The 26,510-nt window shown below is 40.6% G+C and overlaps 1 long non-coding RNA gene across 1 annotated transcript in view; it reads left to right on the forward strand.

Moving 5' to 3' along the window:
- The window catches only part of LOC311605725, a 42,700-nt gene extending 16,190 nt beyond the window's left edge, over nt 1-26,510 (forward strand). The window contains exons 4-5 of the long non-coding RNA XR_014782070.1: nt 25,885-25,941; nt 26,379-26,510. This is a non-coding gene — a long non-coding RNA (uncharacterized lncRNA). The remainder of the gene's footprint in view (nt 1-25,884; nt 25,942-26,378) is intronic.

Raw genomic sequence — 26,510 nt, forward strand, 5'->3', positions numbered from 1 at the left:
AATGAAATCTGTAGGAATGTGGGTGAATCTGGAAAACCTTATACATGTTGAGGTGACCCAAACTCAGAAAGAAAAAATAAAAACACTGTTCTTGTCACATTTGGATCCAGCTTTGAATTTTTATATTTGTTTGTTTAAGTTGGAGTGAGAGAGTATAAAGCCTGGGACCCCAGAAAGGGGCGGGGTGTGTAGGAGCAGTAACACATGTGATGTGAAAACAGAGGAAGGAAGTTCTGAGAGTGGGAATGTTTGGTTGGAGATGATGGGGCTGGTTATGTGATGGAGAGAGTCACGTGGGAGCAGGGATACCCAGAACCAAGAATACAGGCAAAAGACAGACAGAAACCTGCTACTTTGTAAACTACTCGGAAAAAAAGCCCCATACATTTGAATTTTTAATTTATTTCTATTTTTCTCATTTTTCTATTGAGCCGTATGCTTTGGGCTATCATTTGTTATATAGAGAAGCTATAATGAAGGCTCTGGAGATGGCTCAGCCCTAAAAAGCACTGCTGCTCTTCTAAAAGACCTAGGTTCAATTTCCCAGCACCCACATGGTGGCCCACAACCATCTGAAACTCTACACAGGATTCATACTCTCTTCTGGCTGCCTTGGGCACCTGGCACACATGTGGTGCACAGACATACATGGAGGCAAAACACCTATACACATAAAACCATGTTGCTCTTTTCAAAAGAGTTTGAATGGAAGCCGCCTACATAGGTGAATAATACTGCACACGGAAGCCATAGCTAGTTAAATAAAAAGTCAGTATTGGATGGGGTCTGCCTCCCGGCTGATCAAGGAGGACCACGGGCTCTCAGAGCATCACAGGCTATTGCCACTGTTCTCAAGTGCCCATCAGAGCTAGATGGCACCATCCTGTTGCTGAAGATGTCATGCATGCTGAATGCAGCTCAAAGAAAATCATGCTGGAAACAAACTGGGAGCTTCCTCCTTCTTGGGTAGTTTTTGTGCTGCTGGAAGGTGCTAGGAAGTCTGTAGAAGGGTGGGGACAGCCAGCAATACTCTTGCCAAGATTTGGTGCCGTATGGTGTAAAACTAACTTGCCAGGCAAGACGTGCCTATTTGTGTAACAGATGCATGGCTGTTACGGAAGTAACCAACTGCTTTCTGGTGGAATGGGATCTGGTACACAGGCAGGGAACCATGCTTTGCATCCTACGCCTGGTCTAAACCCTGTATCTGAAGAGATTGGATGTGTCCACACTTGTTTTTAAAACAAATGTTTGCAGGGCATTTTCACACAAATGTAAGGAGTCACTGGATAATCAGTCTCCAGAGCAGTAGGCAACACTCACTTTAACGTCTGTCCCTATAGGTGGCACACACCCAGTGAAGACACATTGATGCTTTGGTCTGTCCCGATAGGTGGCACATACACAGTGATGACTCACTGATGCTTTGGTCTGTCCCTATATGTGGCACACACATGGTGATGACTCATTGATGCTTTGGTCTGTTTTCTCTGTCTGCCAAAAGCCTGAAGGATTTTTCCCTAGGACCTTTTAGTTTTACACATCTATCACTGCCTATTTACAGCTCTGTCCATTTTCCTATTGAGCCTCAAGCTTTTTGGGTTGTATTTGCTATATAGTTCCTTATACACTCTTCGACTATTATGTCCATTGCAGGTGTTTGTCACTCCACATTTTGCACATATTTATTTGATTTATTTTACATTATAAGATGTTTTAATATTTATAAAATCAGTTGTGACCAATTTCTATAGTGGTTTACAGATTTCCTGCCTCATTGATCTGTAATATACAGTGTGGTTTACCACATTTTAAAAAGGATTTTAAATTATTTTCTCATACCTTTATGGATAACACATCAAAAGCATCCTTGAATATATAGACAGAATCATTTTCTCCCACTGCAGAACAACATTTTTCCAGTACCATAATTAGTTAAAATATATTTTACACACGTCAAGTTCCCACAGACAGAGAGTATATGTTGGTCACCCTATGCTACAGGGTCCTACTTTCTTTCTTTTTTTCAGTTCTTATGAGAACACTGTGTGTCTCTCATTAACCTTTTTTAATATCTTAAAAAGTCATCATCCTCACAATTCACTCTGAATCAAGTATTCTTCTATATAAACTTAAACTCGTTTACTCCAATTTAAACACATGCACCAGGCTTCTAACTTGAATTAACTTCAATGTCTGCACTGACAGGGAAAACCATGTTTGCACGGTGTTGGTTTCCTCACTCAGCAGTGAGGTTCACCCTCTTGTTGTTCATACTGCGTTCTCTGTGGTGACTGTCTAGGCAGGCCTAAAGGAACTCAGTCACTTGGTGACAAGAGAAATCAGGAATCGCCCTTCCCATCTGTCATGCCTTGTCCGCAGTCATGCTGTTATTGAGCCTTGAGTCTAATGTCTCTTCTTCAAAGACATTTACTCATTTGCATTTTTTCAGTGTTTCCTTAGGCGTGCTGCACATGCTCTTAGTCCCCCAAACTCTCTGACATCCCTGCTGCTTTTTACCGGAAGATCTTCTCTAGCGCCATCTATTGTAGACTGTCAGAACTGCAGTTGCTTTCAAGGGCAATGCTCTGGAGAGATGGGAACCAGCAACTGAGCTCCTTCCAAGGATCCCAGCAGAAGCTTGCAAGCAAAGCGGCTCTGGCTGCAGAGATCTGGAGGAACCTGCCTGTTTCCCACTTCAAGGTTCTCTAGTGTTCTCATGTGAGGTACTTTAATATCTAAAATGCTGCTCACTGGCCACAGGACCTCTGCTACTGTACAGTTCCAGGGATTTGAACTCATCTCCAATCTTTCTGGCAATAATTTATCTTTTGAGTGTATGTCTGCTATCACTACTACTCATAATTTTGTCTCTTGTTACACTTCTTCAGTTTAGATCTCCCTGCTACTTGTGAAGTTACTCTAGCCAAGCAAGAACACATGCACTCTCCTCTATGCTCACTCTCTCTGCACACAGAAGGGTCTTCCATTGTACTGCGTGCACTGACACACTCTTAGATGAGGCCCCCAATGGTCCTTGCATTTAGACAAAATGGTAAGGATTCATGCCTGAAGGATCTGAGGACCTGTGCTCACAATCTCTCGTGCACCCACATTCTACTAACTGTAAAGTGTGGAAATTAAAGTTTCTCAGTTGCACCATGATCCATCTACTACACCTAATTTTAGTAGATTTCCAATACATATTTAGCAAGAAAGCATCTCTTGAAAAGATTCTGAAAAATGCTAAGGCATAGACAGATAGATGCGTGGATAAATAGATAGGGGAAAATACTCATACAAGGCTCAAGCAAACCTTCAGAGAAGGCAGATTTGTAATAGTGATCTGTGACCCCACCAGTTTTAAGTAATAAACCTTCCCAGTAAAAGCCTGTCTTGATTTTCATGTCACTGTCAGGTCCCCACCCACAAGCTATCACTAGTCCATCTTGGGGAATGCGGAGTTATTTGTTTCATATCCAAATTAGTGCCTGGTTAGAACTGTCCAAGGTACACAACATGCATTATGATCTTGAAGCTGCTATTTAGCTATTTTTTATTGATGTTTTCTCATCTTTAAAGACAAGAAGACTTTGTTTATGTTGAGCCCTTAGGTTAGAACCTGGGTCTAGCACTGTACAGATACTTACTACAGGACTGCTTGTCATTCAGTTTGGCAATTCTTTATTTTCAGAGTAGAAATTTTCACTTTGTCAGTATCTTAACCCTGGTTTCTATTGTGAGGGCCCTTGATTTGTAGTCCCTCTGTATTCTCTAGGAATTTATTGAAAAGAAAGATGAGTTTACCCTTTGAAACTTAGAACATTCTACTCATCCCTAGGTGGCCCTTTATATTAGAACAGCCAGCACCGCGGCATGGGGGGGATATGGGAGGAACACTGCAGTCTCACGTTCACACAGACTGGCGTCTTCACAAATACCCTCCTTGCCTTCATATTCTGGAATTATTCACATATCCTAATATACTCTTAGCTTTTTGGCTATTTGATCTTCAGGAATGAAAGGCAACCGAAGTCTCTAGATCTTCTTTTAAGGATTAGTTTTCTTAATCTTCTCGATATAGTCTCCTAGAGTTTTGTCCTTTGGCACCTGCTCTCAAGTGCTTTGACAATCACAGGTGTGGTTTTATATACTGAATTTGAAGACACACCTGGCATTAACCACACAACAAAATAAACCAATTCACACTCCCAACTAGAAAGGTATCCAAAATACAGTCACCCCTTTCTATCCAAAGAATATGGTGATTCAAACAAGCAAATATTGAGAACATTTAGAAAAAAATGGGACTGAACTAAACATTTTTCCTCTTATTCTCTATATAATACTCTACACCAACTTCTTAACATTGATTAATGTGTTATAAATAATGTAGAAATTATTTGAAGTATAAAGGAGTATTCCTTCTCACTCTCTATTGCTGTGATCAAACACCATGCTCTAAAGCAATTTGGAGAGGAAAGTGCTTGTTTAGCTTAAGGATTGTATTTCATCAGAACAACTCAGGTCAGGAACCCAAGGCAGGAATCTAGACACAAAGACCATGGAAGAAAATTATTTACTGGCTTGATCTCCATGCTTTATTGGTCTGCTTTTTTATATAACTCAGGATCACCTGTCCAGTGGTGTCATTGCCCCTGTAGGATGGTCCTCCTACATTACTAATTAATCAAGAAAATGTTCCACTCAGACTTCCTTGCAGATCTACCTGATAGACTGTCTCTCCTTCTCAGATGACCTCAATCTGTTGGGAAAACACTATCACAGCCAGGAGAGAGAGAGAGAGAGAGAGAGAGAGAGAGAGAGATGTGGTATGCAAAATACTGTGTCATTCTGTATAAGGGACTTCAGCATCTACAAGGAGTCTATAATTACTTAAACTTTACACAGAGAGTAAGTAGTATCTCACTACATGTTAATACTAAATAATGTATTAGCAAGTATTATTGGTAATCTGTTCTATCTGAGCACCAGAGAATTACGAGGTCAATAACAGATGAGGTACTTTTTTTTGTGGGGAGACATATAAGACATAAGAGACAATATAAGCCCTAAAGGTCTGCTAAATAATTGCACTAGCTAATGAACGCAACCTTCATATGTAGATGAGCACATCAATGAAGAGTAATGGAATAAAGAACACTGATGTAGGTTTTCAGGCCATGAGTAATCTTGCTGAGTAAAATAATGTATAAAAATATCTGGAGTTTATTTATCTAAGGGAAGAGATGAAAGAACACTCGATGAAGCTAGGTCAGAACATGGAAAGCCCCATGGTGGTGGAGATGAAGGCCAGGAAGGTGGGTGAATCACCTAGGTGTAGAAGCAGATTTGTAGAGAGGCATTGTGCTTTGATCTGGGGCATGAATTGTCTGGAATGCTTCTGGGATAAATAGGCAGCTAGGTATATGCACCTGGAGGTCAAAGTAGACGTCTGAGCCAACTCTGTAACTGTGGTTATATATAGTCCTAGCTAGCAGCTGAAAATAATCATCTTGGATGCTGTTGCATAAAAGGAAAGTGTGTGTTGGAAAAAAAGACCTGGGCTTTGATGAACTTCGAGTGCAATAGCTTAGTAAGAGATAATTAAGAAAAGGCAGCAGAGAGCTAGAAGGGATGTGAATGCACAGTGTGTGCTAAGAATTATGAGAGCATACAGATTTGGATTCAAGTGCACTGGGACCACTGAGCAATCCAGCCTGGAGTTCAGCCACAATACCTGAGCTTTGGTGTCAACAGTTAGTGACGTAGGCTGTAACCCACTGGCTGTGGCCCGTTAAGTGGCTTTTTCATGCCTTCTTTCTGTCTGAATTCATCTGAGCAATCTGTAGGGCCTGCCGTGGCCCAGGGAATGCGCTATTCTCAAATTGGCTTTTCTCTGCTCTAATAAACTCTGCTAACTGTAGTTGACCTAAGGAATTTTTCTTTTAACTGTTCTGGATGAGTCACTAGGACCTGAGGCAGAGCTCAGCCATGTTCCCAGGAGCAGGAAGAAAACAGTCTGTGGTAGCCTCAAAAACACAGATTCAGCTGCCGTCTTCCCCAGGGAAGAGCACATCAATTGGTTATTTGATGCGTATTCATCTACATATTATACAGATGCAGAAGGTTGTGTTTATGTGTTTAAGAACACACATGCATGCATGTGCACTCATGCATACAACAAAAATTAATGAAAAAGAAGTCATGACTTTGAAACAAAACAAGGAAGAACATATGGAAAGGATTGGAGGGAGGAAAAGAAAGGAAGAAGTGATATGATCATATTATAGTCTGCAAAAATGTTAAAGTCAAAAAGAGAAAACCTTCCCAGTCAGTGCCTTTCAGGTGTTGGGTCCTTCACACTAAACTTGGATCTTTATGTAACTTAGAGCATCATTGGTCCACGGTGACTAACGTTAGCAGCAGCCTTAGCACAATGAGGCGCTGGTGGCTTCCGTTGTGAAAGTGAATTCCTAAAACTTGTTTAGACACTGTCTCCACTCCTGGTTTCATTTGCTTCCTTTGTAGTGCTAGATTGCTTGCTGGGTGATGGAGAAGCTGACTATGGGTTTGCTAACACTTCTTTCCATAAAGGCAATACATTGGTTATTGTAGACCTAGCTGCAAAGAATTAATAAGCAAGCAGACAGAATCTCATGTGGCCCAGCCTCGTTATTCACTCCTAATTGGTGTATTACAGAGAGCCTGGTTGAGCAGTTTGCTCCAAATACTTGGTATCCTTCCTCCAGTCATCATAAAGCAGTGTCCTTGGTGTGCAGCCATCTGCTGAAGGCTAAATGGTCTTTCTACAAAGTCAGTAACATGAGGATTCGATTCCATGCCTAACATGCTAATGCCAAATCAGGATCACGGGGACTACAAGTGATGCTAATCACTCAAGTGTTCCCTACACTCGTTCAGGTGACGCTTGATCAAAAAGAACAAAAGTTAAAATGCTCTTAGAGGCCACTTACATTAGACCAATGGACTAAACTTATGTAGAGATTAGTCACAATGGCTGAACTGTGTAGCCAATTAACAAATTCCAAGTGCCTTGATGACTAAATGGTAGCCAATCAGATTGTTGCCTGTGCCTCACTTCCACTTATTTGTGAATGCCGTGTGATCCAACTGTTGCCCGGAGTTTGGAGAAGTTGCTCTAGTTCTAAGAATCACCATATCAGTTAAGTTTGTTTTGATTTTGCTTTGTTCAAGTGAGCTCTACTGAATCTAATAGGTCTAAGAAATACTCATTACCAGTAAGAGGGGGTAGAGTTGGAAGCACACGCTTAATTCAGTATCACTGGTGGATTCAGTGGCAAAATAAAGTGTGAATGGCATCAAGTGAATTTGAGGACAGGGAGGTGACTGTGAACCTGAAGAGGAGTGATGGGAAAGTGCCAAGCCAGGATAGCCAACCAGAAATGGAGAAATGGATGAAGACAGATCAGAAAATATTGATTAGAGGATTATATGGTTTTTTTTTTTCAAAAATAGTCACTTACTGACAACTCTGTAGGAAACTGAATTTAATCTATAGACCACTTTGAGTATCATGGTTGTATTAGCAATATAAATTCTTTTAGTTCATAAACACAGAATTTCATGCCAGGATTTCTATCTTTATAGAAATTATAGTATTAATTGTAGATCCCATCCAATGACTTCATTAAATTTATTCCTAGATAATTTATTTTTATAACTGTTGGAGATGAAGTTGCTTTATTTTTATAGATATATTCTTTATTGTTGTTTGTTTTTTTATTTTTGCTTAAACTAGCATACAAAATACAAGTTAGCATGGCATTATTGAGTGAAGTTTTAGCTGCGTCTCATCTCCCTCACTGCCTCCCCTTTTTTTCTACTTTCACGTCAAATGTTGTCCCTTGGTTTCAGCTTCTCCTTTTTATCCTCTCTTGGCCTCTTTTCTTGTTGCCTAGGCTCTGACCACATTTTATGGGATTATATAAATACATTGCAAACTAGGATACAATGATAAGAGGTGTCTTAGTTTGGTTTTTACTGCTGTGAAGAGACACCATGACCAAGGTAACTCTTATAAAGGAAAACATTTCTTGGGGCTGGCTTACAGTTTCAGAGGCTCAGTCTATTTTTTAATAGCAGGCAGACACGGTGCTGGACGAGCCAAGCGTTCTACATCTTGATCTGCAGGCAGCCAGAGGAGAACGTCATCCCACAGAGAGTGAGCATAGGAAAGCTCAGAGTCCATCCTCATGGTGACACACTTCCTCAAACAAGACCACACCTACTCCAACAAGGCCACACCTACTCCAACAAGGCCACACCTACTCCAACAACAAGGCCACACCTCCTAATAGTGCCACTCCTTATGAGCCAAGCATTCAAACACATGGATCTATCTATGGGGGCCAAACCTATAAAAAACCACCACAGGAGGGAAATAAGAAACCATGTGGGTTTTGTCTTTCTGAGTTTGGTTCATCTCACAATATTTTTCTAGCCAGATCCATTCATTTCCTGCTAATTTCTGTTTATTCCTTCATGGCTTAACAAAATTCCATTAAATCTATGTGCATTTTCATCATCTTTTTGTCTATTGATAGACATATAAGCTGTTTCCAAGACCTTGCTGTCATATCAGATATGGGCATGCAATGATGATGGGTGCACAGGTACCTCTACGGGAGAAAATAGAGTTCTTTCAGCTTACGCACAGGAGTGCTCTGGCTGGGTCATGTGGTAACTCTATTTTTAATTATATTAGAAATGTCTGCACTGATTTCCACAATAGCTGTAATAGTTGACACTACCGCCAGCAATGAATGAGAGTTCCACTTTCCCCACATCTTCACCAGCATTTATTATTAGATTTCTAAAGGATAGCCATTTTGACTCAGGGGAGGGTATCTCAAAGTAGTTTAAATTTACATCTCCCCCAATAAATAAGGATGTTAAAAACTTGTTAAACTATGTATTGGATATTTGTACTTCTTATTTTGAGAACTGTCTATTCATTTTATTCATTCATTTGTTAATTGGTAGTTTAATGAAGCACATCTGTGTGTTTGTGTGCCACATGTATTTATTTAAGGAAGGCAGATGTTTCTGGATGTGGTATCACTTGGAGCTGGAGGTCTAAGTGATTGTGAGCCCCCAACATTTTGGATTTGAGAACTGAACTCTCAAACAATATCATGCACTCTTAGCCACTGAAATCTCTATGGACCCCATTTTAGGTTTTAAATTGAGATCTTTAATCCACTTTAGAATGTTTTTGTGAGGGTGAAAGATATACCTTAGCTCTTGCCTTCTTCAGGTTGATGTGCAGGTTAGCCAGGACAGTTAGACAAATAGGCTTTCTTCTGTTTCATGTTTTTTTTTTGAGACCTTTGTTGACAGTCAGGTAGCTATAGCTTCGTTTGATTTCTGGATCTTCTTCTTTACTCCATTGGTGTTTCTGTCTGTTTTTATGCCAATACCAGGCTGTCTGTGTCACTGTATTAGGGACAAGTGCTTCTCAAGGCAGATAGTGTGCTACCTTGAGCTAGGTCACTTCCCTTGGAACTTCTTTGGTTATTTATGCTCTTTTGTACTTGCATGTGAATTTTCGGTTTTCTTTTAGTTTTGTGAAAAGTAACATTTCAGTTTTAGTGGGAATTGCATTGATCCTGTAAATTATTTTTGTCAATAGAGTAATTTTCATATTAATTCTGTTAAGAGAATATCTTTCCCATAGTTCAGTATCTTCTTTGATTTCCTTCTTTATTGTATTGAAGTTTTTATTGTAGAGATCTTTCGCTTCCTTCTTAAGTTTATTTCTACAGATATCATTACTTGGGATGCCTTATGGATGGGATGATGTATTTTTTTTATATCATGTCTATGAAGTGTCATAGAAAGAACATATGTGGGTGTGCATTCCTTCAATTCTGATATATATGTATATGCATATGCATATGTATATATGTTCACTGTGGAAAGACAAAAATGTATAAAGCAAATATTACTAAATTTAAAGGGAAATATAGACTAGACTATTATAATGATAATTGGGAACTTTGACATTACACTTTTCTAAAGGAACAGAATATAAAGACAAATATCTGAGTTGTACCAGATTATAGAGCAAATGAATCTGACAAATATTCACATATTTTATTCAACAGCATCAAAATACATGTTTTTTTATCAACACATAGAATACTCTCCATCATTCTCTCACATGATAAGTCATGAGTCAAGCATCAATATTTTTTAACTTTAGGTATATAATCTCAAAAATAGAAGAAATAATTTTAAATATTTAAATCATGTAATGAATCCTTTTACCACAATGGGATAAAGCCAGAAATCAACCAAAAGCTCATAAAGTACACAGGAGACAGAATGACCTTCTCCAAAAGGACCAATGAGTCAAGTTAAAAGGGAAATTTAAAATACCCCAGAAAGAAAGGAAAATTATAGCACAATGTGCCAAAATCTGTGGTATATATACTCAGTGCTTTAAATATCAGAGAGAGGGACATTTATAGCAGTAGATGCATGCATAAAAGGAGAGAGCTAAAATAAACAGCCTAAATAGATGCCTGAGATTTTGAAAACCTAAACTAAACTGAAAATTATTTTTAAAAAAAATCAAAGCATAAATTTAAAAACTACTAAAAATAATACAAGAGATAATATGAATAAAACATTGGTTTCCTGAAGAACTAAAGAAATGATAAGCTTTTTAAACATCATATTTTATTGATTATTTGGAAATTACACATAATGTATCCACATCACATTCACTTCCAAGTCCTCCTAGGTCCATTCCTACCTTTGTGACCTCTGCCAAAGCAAAAGGAAGAGCAAGAAAAAGAAGAAGAAGAGGAGGAGGAGGAGGAGGAGGAAACCAAAACCAATTTTCGCTGCCCATATACTCGCTGGATCATGTTTAAACTCCTAGTAATCAGCCAGCCCCTTAAAAACACTGAGTCCTATCTTATTCCCACCCCTTCCAGAAGCCATCAACATGAAGAGCCACACGTCAGCATCCCTATCACAATCCTAAAGAGTTCTCTTCAATGTCTTCCTGTCTAGAGTGTTTCTCTGGTGAGGAGAGGTGGGCAGAGGTTGACATAGAAGCCTCTATGTCTCTCATTCTCAGCTGTGAGTCTGCAGTCACCAATACCATTGCAAAAGAAGCTTCCTTGCCCTTCACAGTTGGCAGCAACATGGATCGTGGACTTCCACATGGTTTCTGGCTGTAGCGTGGACTCAGGCGACAGCCTAGCCCACCCAGAGCAACATTCCATTCAGTGGTAACTCAAGCCACAGATATCCACATGGCCCCCTGCCAGAACCAAGGACAGCAACATGGCAGTTGGCAGCAGCACAGACCATGGATGGATGTCAACATGACCTCAGGTGGCAGCACCAGCCACATATATCATCAACATGGCCTTCAGTGGTAACATGGACCAGGAACATCAACATGGCATCGAGGGGGAGCACAGACCACAGACATCCACACAGCCCATGGATGTCAACATGGTTTCAGGTGGCAGTACAGGCCACCCTTTGGTAGTGACATGGATGACAGATATCATCAATCATAAGCTTTTAGTTAGCCTAACCAAGAAAAAATGAATAAATATACAAAGGAATGAAATTCAAGAGGAAAGGGGAGACGTTCATATTGATACCAGAGAAACATACAAGATTACAAGGAAGCACTGTGAATAATGGTGTGTGAAAAACAAACTTTGCTTCCCATTGCTGCTCAGTATGTCAGCTCTCAGCCACTCTCTCCTGCCGTCATGCCTGCCACTCGATGCCATGTCATGCCTGTCATTATTGACTCTGATTCACCGGAACTGTGAGCCAAAATAAATTGTTTACTGTATAAGTTGCCTTGAAAAAGATGTTTTATCACAACAACAGAAGGGAAACTAATATAGAAGGTTGTAACACGTCTGTATCATTGTTATTGGAAGTGGGTATTGCTGCAAAGAACCTGGTCATGTTGCTTCTTAGATGAATGTGGAGGACTTTGGCCCTTTGGATTAGAATATGGCTAAATGCTGCAAGCAGAGTTAAATGGGGCAGGAACCTAGAAGACACTAGCTCTGAGAGAGAAGTGGGATATGGAGGCTCAGATCAAGAGGTTTCAGAGGTGAAAAAATATTTCCTACGAGGAAGCCATTCCCGGGGTATTTTAGCAATCCAAACCACACCAAACAAAAAACCAACCCAGCTCACTTCTGCCCTTGTCCTGAGAACTTTCCTCAGGCTAAATTTAAAAACAACAGACTGATTTCCTTGCTAGAGGTGGTTTCAAGCAACCATAATATTGATTCTGTACCATGGTTATTGATAATTGCTGCTGTGCTGGTTAACAATGAAAAGGGGGCAAGGACAGAAAGAATTTAAAAACGGGCAGTTTGAAGAGAAAAGGAGTACTGCTCAACTTGATGTTGTAACCAAGGCCTGTGCTGAGGGAGACAAGGAACTGGTGCAATTAAGATGACACCTCCTCCTCTGCACTGGAATGCAAGGAAAGGGTCCACCCAGCTAAGCTCCCAAACCGTGAAAGGAAAAGACCTAAAGATGTCTCTACTCTTGGGAAGCAACAGCAAACAAAAGCTGATGCTGACGTTCAAGCAGAGAAGGGCCCATCCCAAGGTGACAGCAGAACTTGGCAACCTCCTCCATGTAGTGTTAGTTTAGAGGAATGACAGGTGTAATAATTAAAGGGATACGGATTCTTCCTCCATGGTTTCAAAGAACTACTAAGACCAGGACTACCTGTGTGACGGTTGTGAGAAGCCAGAGGGCTGAGAAAACCATTTCCTTCACTATGAAGGTGAATATTAGATGGAGTTGGATACCTCATGATGTTAGAGATACCAGAGCCTTGAGAGGTATTTGTCGAGAAGAGCTGAATATGGTAGTAGAAACAGGCCAAGAGAAAAATGTGTGTTGCATGCGACAGAGCTGGTGGAGTAGAGCCATCCAAGCTTTTTGACAACAGACATGGAGCTATAAGCCTAGATGCTTTATCTGCTGAGTTACTGCCTTGGGTTGGTTCAGTATTTCCTCATTATACCCCATTTCTGCCTGTGGAATGCTAATGTAAATCCTGTGCTGCTATGTGTAAACACACATTTGGGCCCATCATGTGTTACCATCGCTCTACTATGCACTTTACTTTTGGGTTTTACAAGGGCTTAAAATTAAGAGAATTCATTGAGTCATTGTGAGGGACTTCGACTTTTTAAAAACTATGGACTTTTGAAGTTGAACCAAATGCATTTTGTATTATTTCATGGGCACAAGCCTAGATGGACCAAGTAGTAGAATGTGGTGGTTTGGATAAAAATGTGCCCATAGTCTTGGGCTTTTGAAAATTCAGTCCTTAGTTGGTGGTATTATCTGGGGGAGGTTAAGCTAATGGAGTTCTGATGCAGACAGGGTATCAGGCTTTGAGATGAATGTCTCCCTTTCAGTTTGATCTCTCTGCTTCCTGTCTGCTGTTCAAGGAATGAGCTCACAGCATCTTGCTTCTGTTGCCATGCCTTCCACACTGCCACACTTTCTCAGACATAATGGGCTCTAATCCTCTGGAGCGAGAAGCCAAAATAAATTCTTTATTCTATTAATGTGTGTTTTAATACAAGAACCGAAATGTAAGTAATACAGGCAGGCTGCAGGTGGGTGGGAAGAGGCTGAGTTAAAACACTTGAATTTTTTTAGGTAGTGATAGCTTGACTCTCTAAATGAAAATAGGTGCCATTACTGTCTACTTCCTAGCAGCCTTTCTAACTAAACTGCATGCTTTACCGTCTGTGTTTGATGCTGTCTATAAATATTTATAAATAGCTGAGTCTTATCTATTCAGTTGTTTTCTTAACTTTAATGTTTACAGGACAAAAGCCAGTATCTTAAGCCCAGCTGCTACATACACAGAGGAAGAATGGCTGCTAAACATTTTCTGGCTACTGTAAAATAAAATGACCTTATGGAGTGTTACATAGCTAGATTGAGAGCAAGCAGATGAGAAGCAGGTGGTCTCCATCTTCAGTCCTTCCCAGGGAAGAATGTTCCCAGGGACCATCTGAAAACTATCATTCTGGATAAGCCAGTGGAGGAGAACTCAACTCCCTGGCCTTAAGTCTTCCTCCTCACACTGTACAAGAGTTTGGGCTCAGCAAAGGCAGAGAGGGGCTTTGGTTTCTGTTTTTCTTTGTTTGTTTGGGTTTGGGGGGAGTTGTTTGTTCATTTGCTTTGGTTTTTTGAGACAGGGTTTCTCTGTGTAGACTTGGCTGTCCTGAACTCACTTTGTAGACCAGGCTGGCCTCGAACTCACCAAGATCTGCCTGCCTCTGCCTCTGCCTCCCCAATGCTGGGGTTACAGGTCATTGTGCCTGGCAATGAGACAGGCATTTGGCATTTGAAAATGAAATGAAAAGAAGGCACTGAAACCAAAGACCTGTGTCTTGAAATATGGACAGCTCACTCTCTCCTTAGAGCTGTGGTATCTTCATCTGAGAAAGGCAATTAACAACACTGCCTTGTTGGAGCTGGTTGTGCTCACTAATAGGGATAGATACTGCATCCTGGCAAGCAGAAACCAATCACTGGTAACTCCACATCAGGCTAATATGACATAGCCATGGATCAGCAGCCATGATTCCCTCTCAGCTCTTGCTTTTCTGAGCAGTTTTGTTCAGGAACTTTAGAGACATCGGCCATGTGTTCTACGGTTGATTTTTTTTTCACTTGTGAAAATGTAAACACACATTTGGGCCCATCATGTGTTACCATCGCTCTACTGTTTACCTTTTTTACTTGACTACAAGCTGTGAGTCTCAATGCTCATCTGGTCTAGTTGGCTAAGAAGATGACATTTATGCCACTTAGAAATGGCTGACATTTAAATCTTAACAGTAACTGTTAGAATGCCTCTGTGTCTTAGAGATTGATTCAAATATAGTTCTTTCTTTTTTTACTCTCTGATAAGAATGATAAGTAATAACAATGGTAACTTTGGGTGACATGAACACAGCGGGTAAGGAGGTGGGATATGCAGTCTCTATAGGCATGACTGTACACCCTGGTCCTCAACCCTTATGTAATGCCCTGCATCAGCTGGACTCACTGACTACTTTCATAAAAGTGATGGACGCCACTTCCAAGATTCAGTCCTGGAGGACTGTTGCTTCCTTCTTGGATGTTTTCTCTTCCATCTGCTCACACAGAAGGAAGTTATTTGCCAAGTTGTATGTTGCCTTTTGTAGAGGCCCAAGTGGCAAGGATCCAGGGAGTGTGTAAGAAACTAAATGGTGTTAACAAGTGACTGGAGAAGAGAGAACCTCCTCCCACAGATGGGCGTTTAAGAGAGGCTGAAGTCAGAGACCAGCTTTCCTGAAGGAGACAGAGTCAGAGACAACCAGCTTGGCACCACCTGCTCTCCTGCTCCACAGAGACTGGGACTGCATAAATGCTTATGTGCTAAACCACTGTTTGGGGCGGGGGGTGGGAGGGGAGATTTGTTACACAGCAGTAGATAGCTGAGACAAGAAGAGATAATGAAAGATATTGTTTGCCAGACTTTAGTCTTTTACATCTTCTGTACCATATGGATTTAAACATTTTTTGCATGTGTTATAATTACTCTTTACAGTATTGTCAACAGGTGCTATTTAGACAGATACATTGCAGCCAGTACTGCAGACTGGCCCACTAGACACAAATTCTAACAGCTTGAAGTCTCTTTTTGTTCTATAGAAGCTAGGAATCTACAAAACAAACAACAAAAAATAAAAATAAAAAAATGAACAAATGAAACAACAACAACAACAACAAAAACCACCCTGTCTTACACAGACTCTTGCAGTTGAGAGCCTGCACATGAACAAGTTTCCCCATACACTTGGGGCAAACCTCAGAGCAAGAAAATTAGCACATGGAGCCTGCAGCATGCTCTGGCAGCCTTTCACGTGGAGATGTTTGCTATTCTGCAGTGGCTTTGGCAGAGGTTCCATGGCCTAAGTATAGATTAAAGTCCAATTCTCACCTTCAGAATTGCCCAGAGTTTGGTTAAAGTAGCTGAAGAGTTTCCACAGAAACTATTCTGCAGGCTAGCTTGACTGGGATTTCTTCCAGTGTCTGAGGATTAGCATTATGCCCAGGTCTCGCAAACAGCTTCCCTTTAAGGTAGAGACCGTTTCACCTCCTAGCACTCTGTCATCAGCTTGGATAGGCTGTTTCTTAAATTCTCAGATCTTGGGACTGAGATCCAGTGCTGGGCATGCATGTCCCTGACCCTTGTGAGCTCTTCTGCTCACCTAGACCTTCTCCACTGTTGCCTGGACTTTCTCAGCCACCTCTAGGTCCTGGTACCATTTACCATTGTGAATAAATGTTCAAAGCAAAGGCTTGAAATGAGCGTCAGGTGTCCCTGTTAACACATGGTAGTGTAAGGCAATGAATTGGAGCCTAAGAAAGAGCACCCACCACCAGCTCAGAATTCAGTTCTAGAGGGACAGGGGGTTCAATTCTGAATGTGTGCCTTTTGCTTGCTCCTCTCTCAGCAGCAGCAGAAAAGTAGACGTTGAGGAGCAGCCACGTCTCATGTGGCTTGGTCCTGGAAAGTTTGACTGGGGCAGGGAGAAGAAAGGAATGACACACACATGCAGAACAGCTGAGGTCCGGCGGGCTGTGTGCATTCTAATAGAGGGGCATCAACTATGCAACAGCATGGCCCCTAGGCATGTTTATTATGTAGAGCAGAAAGGGAGGGTTTAGCCAGTTTTTGTAGATAGTTTCTGTAGTCAAGCTGTCTCAGGCTGCAAACATCTGGGAGGAGGAAGCTGAGGTTGGTAGTTTTTGCACACATTGCCAACACCCACACCCAGTCCAGGGGAAGACATTGTTATCAGTCTGAGTCTGACCTGGGGGACATTTTGCCAGGATTCCAAAGGTCTTGAATGGTTTGTGTCAAACAATACACATTCACTCAGGACTTCCCTTGTCAGGACTTCACTTGCTCCCTACAAGGAGCATTTAAGGGAACCATGCAATAGGGGGATAGACTGGTTACAACACAGCACAATGTATGTTCTTTTCTTGGTAAATACAGAGCAGTGAAATTGTAAGCACATAAGAAAATGGAAAAGGATTTTCTACTTGCAGCAAATAAGTATCAAACACCTACTGGGTTATTCCATAAGCAGTGTTCTCAAACAAAGGATGCACGAACATTATTTGATTCAGAGAATCTATGCACATTCATTCGTACTTTGGGCATGGGCACATTCGTGAGCATGCTCAGTTTAAGATAACCATTACTTAGTGTTCAGTTCAAAAAGGAAAGATGATGCATACATTTAGGGTCTCAAATCATTGAGTACATACATTTTCAGAAAGTTACGACTCTCACACCTTCAAGATACACAGTGCATGGGGATTTTGTCTCTGTGTGTGTGTGTGATTCTGATATAGTTTGCTGCATTTTATTCAAAATATACCTGCTTTTATTGACAAAGGGGGTTCTTCAAAATTTTATAATAAAGTAAAGAGAAAGCATTAACTGAGAAAAAGAGATAAAGGTTATAATTATAAAATTTATTTTGAGTTAAAATGCTAAAGAAAGAAAGAAAGAGGAGGTGGGAGAGAGGAGAGAGGAGAGAGAGAGGGGGGGGAGGGAAAGGGAGATTTAAATAGGAAAGGTGTTGTGTGGAGATTTTGGCCAGAGTAAATTATTCTTGCAAAATGGAAAAAGCCAAACAATACTAGAAAAAAGTATGTTGTAAAAAAGTTCCTGACAATTAAAATGTGAGTAAAGATGACACAAGTTATCTAAACTTAATTGTAAGTATTTATTGTAAGTTTAATTGTATTATTAAAATTATTAAGGTCAAAGTTCAATTCCCTGAGATAAAAACAATGCCTGATTCTTTGTTAATATTAATGTTTTATAAATAATAAACAGTAAAATTTATTTTAAAAACTGGATTAGAAAGTGAGGGTTTTTTTCTTTAGCCATTTAGTAAATGAACCAGATAGCTATCCAATTTGACTAGCATCATTTGTTGAAGATGCTGTATTTTCTCTCATGTGTATAATTAGCATTTTGTCAAAACATCAGGGAGCTATGGGAGTGTGGACTTATATTTGGGTCCTCAAATCTATTCCATTGATCAAGGAGTCCATTTTTACTGACTACCAGGCTGGTTTTATTACTATAGTTCTGTAGTATAAAGTGAGATCTGTGATGACGACACTTACAGCAGGATTCTTGTTCGTTAGGATTGATTACTCTATCAGGGTCTTCTCGATTTCCATATCAAAATAAAGATCAGGATTTAAAAAAAATGTTCTCGGTATTATACTAGAAATTTGACAGTGTTGGCATTAAATCTGTAATGACTTTGGGTGGGGGTGAACATTTTTACAATCTTAATCCTTCCAAGGCAGGAGTGTGCAAGTGCTTTCATCTTTTAGTGTCGTCTTTAATTTCTTTTTTCATGATCCTAAAGGTTTCATTCTCTCTTTTGATTAGATTTATTCCAGGATTTTTTGAGGTGGTTTTAAATGTAATTGTTTTCCTTTCTCTCCTAAAATTGTGTTCTCCTGTGTTTGATTCATATGCATTCAGGTTTGTAATATTCTGTTGTTGGATATTTCCTTTAATGTGTGTGATTTTTTGATTTGTGGTCATTTTGTCTCTTTATTGGAGAGTTGAGACAAAGATATTGAGTTATTGGACAATGTGTCCTCATTGCTGTCGTGTGGTCACTTTTGCGGTGTTGTGCTATTCCTCCTCCAATCCAGTGTTCTGCAATTGCTCATTCGTTCCTGTATCTTCCTGGGTATGTTTTCATCACTTCAGACCTAAGTTTACCTTCCAGTATCTTCTATGAAACTTGCTCAGTAGTTAGATTCCTTACATTTGTTTTTATCATGGAAAGTTTTCCTTTCTCCTTTTATTATGATGGACAGACTTGCTGGTTATAGTGCTCTGGGTTAGCGTTTGTAGTCTTGGTCCCTATTCTATCATTTATTCACATCCATGAAAACACAACAGTTGAGTGAAACAATCAAAATCATCCAAAATATGATGTTTGCAATGATAGGAGAATTAGGACCTGAATCGCTCATCATAAAGGCTAGAAAATAACAGCATCCTAAAACTCACCATCAACCCCAAGCAAAACTGTTTGGAGGCAGCAGAGAGCAATAGAAGGAGTTAGGGCTGGTGTGGACAACAGAGTGTATCAGGACTGGAGAGTGACCCAGACTATTACAGGCTATAAAAGACACTGAAGTGTTTGGAGATAAGAGCCTGAAGAAAAGAAATGGGAAAGAAAGGAATGCAGGAAGATGACCCACAGAGATGAGGTACATGACTAACTCCCACCTCTGCAACCAAAAGTCACAGAGGACAGGGATCATGACAGCCGTCTAAATTATAAAACTAGAAGAATTGTAAAAATAGAACAATGAAAATGAAGCATCTAAATCTCCTAAGATGCATGAATAATTGGCAGAATAGAGAAGCATCACTGGTTTCTAGACAGAACTATAATGGTACCCATCCTTCATCCGTGAATCTGTATACATAATTTCATTTGAAATCACAAAGGACTACCAATGAAACTGGATAAAAATGAGTTTAAAATTATTATAAGTATCTATTCATAATAAAAGAAAAAATACTTGTAAGAAAAATAATATATAAGAATGAACTTGTGAGAGAAAAATGAGTAAAACTGTAAGATTAAGGCATTGTTGAAAAATAATTGTGTGAACTTTCCCCCAGCACTATAAAGCTATAATAATAGGAATAAATGAGTATATTACTGGAGTAGATTAAATTCTAGATAAAGATGTAAATGTAGAAGAAAACCATAAAATAGCCACAGAATGAGAAATCATGGTAAGATAAGCTAATGTACATGCAACATATATAATGTATAATGTGTACTTATATATAATGTTTATAAATTATTTATGGACTACATTTTCTGTAATTCGACTTTTTGTTCTATTCTGAATTTGCTTGGCTTTAAGAACTGGGGTAGAAAATGAACTATTTTTCCCCCAAATGGTCTGCCAAGCATCAGATTCTCATGATAACTAGAAATGGTGCTTTATCATTGGGGTAGGGTTTCTGCCTCAAAGCTGACAGGTTCTAGAATCACTGAAAAGTCAAGACTCCGGGCCTAACTGTGAGGAATTATCTCACCGAGGTAAAGCAGGATGGGAAGACAATGGTAAGTGAGGGCAATGCCATCCTACTTTCTCCAGTTAAAACAGAGAAATCAATCTGAACGCTCGCCTTCCTCTGCCTCCTGACTGTGGGAGCAGATTCAACAGCCGCCTCCAGCTCCCGCCCTGTGATTCTCCACTGATGGGCTGTATTCTGGGACTATGAGACAAAACAGCCCTTCCTTGCTCACTTTTATTCCAGCATATCAACAAACCATGTAACAAACACAATCATAGGAATTTCTTTTAATCCATTCATTGTCTCCTCTGTGTAAGCCTACTTCATTGTGTCTAGTTTTTAACACAATGTTTCAAGGCACAGGAATGAAGCCTGGTCCTACCACAGGCTTCCTCCATGGCCCCCAGCAGCATCGGCAAGTAGCCCAAGTGATATCGTTTCCTGAATTCTCACACGTTCCTTCAAAGCCTTCCGGCTCAGCTACTCAGTCAAAAGTACACTGTACGCTCCGTCGTTTTCTAGAATTCCCACCTTAGAAAAGTGCAACCCTTGAGTTTCCAGTGCTCCTCCTTTGCTTTGCCCCTTTTCTTTAGCTCCATTAAAGCTCCTACACGTTTGGGCTTCCCGCTGGTCAGACAGGTGGCAGTCAATGACATCTACCTGTTAACACTGGAACCAACAACCCCTCACCTCTCAGCTTAACAGTCCCAAGGCCAATGAGGCCGGTAGAGACTAACACACTGACTCACGCGGGAAGGAAAGATCGTTCCTCAGCAGGACCCCACACAACCTGGTGTGGTGGCTCATCTTCCATCCCTAGGCAGCCATTTGCAATAGAAAAGAGCTCTGTCTCTTGTTTCCTTCCTTTATTTTTTTTTTAGCAAACTTTTTTTAAGCAAACAACATACTCTTCCTGAGAAAAGGTGGCAGTCATTTGGGCAGAACACTCTCACCCTAATGTATCTTCATTGATCTCTCTCCCTCACGTGAACCAGAACGGAAGGGGTTTCTCAGTCCCCTCTCTGCCCATTCTCTGGTCTGCCCTCATCCTCACCTCAGTGCTTAGTGCTCCTGGCACCCTATATGGTCCTTCCTTAGCAAGTATGAAAGCTGTTCTGGTCTCTCTCATCTAAAGCCCGCCTTTGAGTCCACATCTCTTGCAGTTACCACCAACTTCTGTTCTTGTCCTATTTTTAAATGTTTTCAGTGCTGTGCCAGGGAAGATCAATGAGGATGCACTTAGGGGGCCTTGGACCATGTGAGTCTGTGGAGGTAATCAGGGATCAAGGTACAGACATGGGATGCAGAGAAACTGGCGGGGGTGCGGTGGTGGATGGAAGGCATTGCCTGGGGCTGAGGTGCAGAGAGGCATGAGCCCAGAGTGGAGGAATAGCCAAGATGCCACAACTCTTGTAGGCTTGGGGACACCCATGCCACCTTAGCTTTGAGAGCATGCCTCAGTTAGCCCAAGAACTTCCTATGGGTTTCTGCCTCTGAATGAATTCCTGATTTACCAAAGAAAAGAGTACAGCTTCTCTTTGGGGGGGGGGGGGAGGATGTGCTTAATTTTGTTGTTATTGTTGTTGTTGTTGTTGTTGTTGTTGTTTTTCTGAGACAGGGTTTTTCTGTGTAGTCCTAACTGTTCTGGACTCGCTTTGTAGACCACTATGGCTTCGAATCACAGTGATCCGCATGTCCCTGCCTCCCAGAGTGTTGAGATTAAAGGTGTATACACCACACAGGTCTTAGAACTTCTGTATTTTGAAATTTCATTCTTAAATATGCTTACATTTGAATGCCTTAAGATTAATGCACCGTTTTTTCCATAATACATTTATGCAAGCTATAGATAAAAATACGTATGTGGTAGATTATCAAATTTGTACACAGGTAGCATTCCAGTTTGGGATCAAAATGTTGTAGGAAGCCACAGGAGTATTTTCACATGGAAAGTAAAATGTTCAGATTTATTTTGCATATGAATCTCTCTGACCATAAGGTACAGCAAAGACAAAATGTGGCGAGAAATGAAGGCATATCTACAGAAGAGGATCTCCAATGGAGGAGGGGTTTTGCAATGGAGGAGGGGCTCTGCAGTGGAGGAGGGGTTCTGCAGTGGAGGAGGGGTTCTGCAGTGGAGGAGGGGTTCTGCAGTGGGAGGGGCTCTGCAGTGGAGGAGGGGCTCTGCAGTGGAGGAGGGGCTCTGCAGTGGGAGGGGCTCTGCAGTGGAGGAGGGGCCCTGCAGTGGAGGAGGGGCTCTGCAGTGGAGGGAGACCCTGCCATGCAGGAGGGATTTTGTAAGGCAAGTGTTTTCTCAAGTTCTCAATAGAATACCATTGAAATATTTCTGTAGTAGGATTTCCTGGAAATTTTTATGAAATTCTCAAATCATAGACTCCTCTCTTTATCTTGTTAAGGCAGAGGCTGCTACAAAGCTCAGTCTAGCCTGGAATTAACTATGTGACTCAGGATGCCCTTGAACTCTCGATACTCCTGATTAAGACCAGCAAAATCTGTGTGTTATTTTTAGTACATATTCACTATGTGCTTTTAAATAACGAGTAAACATTACAATACATGTAAAATTGTTTTTCTGTGATGGATTATATACTTAAAGTTTTAATTCCTGCTAAATGTATTATAAATGTATGGTTCAAAAATTATCAACCATTATGTTGTGACAAGATTATATATCTGAGTGATCAAAATCTGGTAATAAAAATACATAAGATACCAATGTGAAATAAATGTCAGCTGAAATCATTTAAAAACAAAACATTGTATTTAATATGTAAATGTTAATTGTTAAAACTTTAAATTGGTCTATCACCAACTGCTACATGATGAATTATCCATGTGTAGCAATCTCTCATATCACATTAATTGAACACACCTTAAAGTATCTGAGCTTGGGCATTGGTAGTGAGAGAACAGCTTTCAAGATTTCATCCTAGCCTTCCACGATGGAACATAAGCATCTAATTCCAGTCAGCAAGTCCAGCAAGTTACCCTTAGCCCACTAAGTCATCTTACCAGCCCCACTAGGTCCTGTGGAAATACTTTGTTAGAAGAAACACAAGAAATAGACAATATATATATATATATATATATCGAGAAAAGTTCTCAAAAAAGCAATGCAAATTATTTCAGCATCAAAACTAAAATAAGTACAAGGGTGAAAGATATCAGAAGATGGAAAGATCTTTCATGCTCATAGATCAGTAGGGTTAACATATTAAAAAAAAATAGCCATCCTACCAAAACCAATCTAAAAATTCAATATAATCTTCATCAGATTACAACAGAATTGTTTATAGACTTTAAAGGGACAATTTTCAACATCCTAAAACAACAACAAAACAAAACAAAATGAAACAACAAAACAGGATAGTGAAAACAATTCTGAACAATAGAAAAAAAAACCTGCTGGAGGCCGTACTATTCCTGATTTCCTGAGTCGAGTAACCAAGACCCAGAAAGATAAATATGGTATATATTTGCTTTTATGTGGATATTAACCATTAGATAAGTGATAACCAGCCTACTGTCTGTAGTCCCAGAGAATTTAGGTACAAAGAAAGGGGCTAAGGGGCATATGGATTTCACTGGAGAGGGATATTGGGAGATCATAATTGCTCAGGATTAGGGAAGAAGGGTCGAAGAGCTTCAATCCTGGATTGGTGCTTCAAGTGAGGGTGTCAGAAGTTTGCTCCCTCCCCACTTTCCCCACCAATAAACAAAACCAGTTCCCTGAAGCACACACACACACTCTCTCTCTCTCTCTCTCTCTCTCTCTCTCTCTCTCTCTCTCTCTCTGTGTGTGTGTGTGTGTGTGTGTGTGTGTATGTGTGTGATCTTTACCCCAGTATTGCATATTGCATCCACTAGCCCTTCCTCCAGCCCAGCCACAAGGGGCTGCCTACCCCAAGGGGCAGAAGCAGACTTGGAGCAGCAGGAAATAGAATAGAGTTTACCGGTGGGCTGGGGATTGGGGTGGATGGAAAAAGTGGGATCATGTCGGGAAGGGGAGGGAGAGGGGGAGGTAAAGGTGAGGGAGGTAATGTGGGCAGAGACAGCTGAAACTGAGGTGCATTGAGGGATGGATGACATGGAAACTAGTACAGTGGAAACTTCCTAACATATATGAAGGCAATCCAAATGAGGTCTCCTAATAACGGAGGAAATGGAGACTCAACTGGCCATCTCTTGTCAGTTCCTGTAGTGGGACTGTGTTGCATTCAATTGAGCTCATGGTCAATGGGGTTCAGTGAAAATCCCACCAAACCCAGATCATTGCTAAGACAATGGAGAGCACTCCACAGTAGAATGGAGAGTGGGATATTACTTTCTCACATACTCTGGTGCCTCAACTTTGACCATGTCCCCTGGAGGGGGAGACCTGGTGGCACTCAGAGGAAGGACAGCAGGTTACCAAGAAGATACTTGATACCCTATGAACATATACAGGGGGAGGTAATCCCCCTCAGGAACAGTCATAGGGGAGGGAAAAAGGGGAAAATGGGAGGGAGGGAAGAATGGGAGGATACAAGGGATGGGATAACCATTGAGATGTAACAAGAATAAATTAATAAAGTAAAAAAAAAAGAAAAGAAAAAAGACAATGGAGAGCTCTCAGCAAAGTGAATGTGAGATGCCATTGCTGAGGACAACACCCATACAACTCATTAAACATGAGCTCGTTCTTACATGGAGACTTCACCCCTGTGTTCTAGTGTGTTTGGTAGAGGACAACACTCTACAGGCCACCAAAAGAGAAATGCGAACACTAACCCAGTGACAAAACATTTGACCTACAATTTTGCCTCTCTGCAAGATATGGCACAGAACTGGGAGTAACCAACCAACATCTGATTTGATTTGAGGCCCACTCCACAAGACAGAAGCCACACCCAACACTGCTTGGGGGACCAAGAACCAGAGAATAGATGGCTCAAAATCCAAGGATAAAACCAAACACCACTGGATCAGTAAAATGACTTCCAATGATATTCTGCTATACTCATAGATTACTGTTTTATTTTAGTCATCATCATAGAATTTTCATTGTGCAGAGAGAGAGAGAGAGAGAGAGAGAGAGAGAGAGAGAGAGAGAGAGAGAATTCTTAGAATACAAGCTCTAAGTGGGATGTCTCTATGAAATCTTTCCCCCCATTGCTCAGGGAACCCTGTGGAAGATGAGTCAGAGAGTATGAGATCAGAGGCAGTGGAAAGCATTAAGAAAGCAAGGCCCTCTGAATCAACTACGCAAAGCACATATGAACTCACAGAGACTGAAGCAGAATGCACAGGGCCGACACGGATCTGCACCAGGTCCTCTGTATATATATTATGGCCTTTAGTTTAATATCTTTATGGGTCATCTAAGTATGTCAGTGAGTGGTTCTCTGATTCTCGTGCCTGGTCTTGAGGCTTTTTTTCCCTCTAGAGTTGCTTTGTCCACCCTTGATGTGATGGTTTTTGCTTTATCTTATTATAGATTAAAAAAATAGAGAAGAGAAGAAATACTAAACACTAGAAAACACCAGTGAACACAAACAAGTAGGATTTAAATAACACAACATTTTCAAGATAGATTAATTCCATCTGAAATGATAAAACTAGAAATGGCCAGCTTGAAGACTTAGCCTGCTTCTAAAACATATTTCTTGGACTCCCTTTCATAGGATTTTCAGAAAGTGTAGAGTATGGCATGTTCCCATCATGATGACAAGATACTTCAGGTAAAATACTTATAAAGAGGTAAGGTACTGTTTATTTCAGAGCTTTTGGACTCTTTAGTCACATGTGTCTGTGGCTTTGTGCCTGTGGCAGCACATTACATCATGGTGGATGTGCACAGCAGACACAGCCTGTTCACTGTGTTCAAAAAGTAAAGAGAAAGAGGGTCTGGGTTCTCAAAATCCCCTTTAAAGGCATATCATCAAGGACCTGTCTCCTTTCAGTAAGCCCTACCTCCATTCAAAAGCACACAAAACTTGACTACATTTTTTTTTACTTGACTACATTTAACTCATGAGCCTTTGGGGACCACTTACAGTTTGAACAATAGCTCAGGTATGTAAGTTTCTTTCTTTTCTTTTCTTTTTTTTTGTTTGAAGATTTATTTATTTTATGTATATGAATGTTTTGTCTGCATGTACATCTATCGGTACACCAGAAGAGGCCATCTGTTCTCATGAGACTACAGTAATAGATGGTTGTAACCTACCATGTGGGTACTGGGACTTGAACTCAGGACCTCTGAAAGAGCAGTCAGTGCTCCTAACTGCTGAGCCATCTCTCCATCCCT

Source organism: Acomys minous (genome assembly GCF_964271855.1).
Source record: "Acomys minous genome assembly, chromosome: 9".
NCBI lineage: Eukaryota > Metazoa > Chordata > Mammalia > Rodentia > Muridae > Acomys > Acomys minous.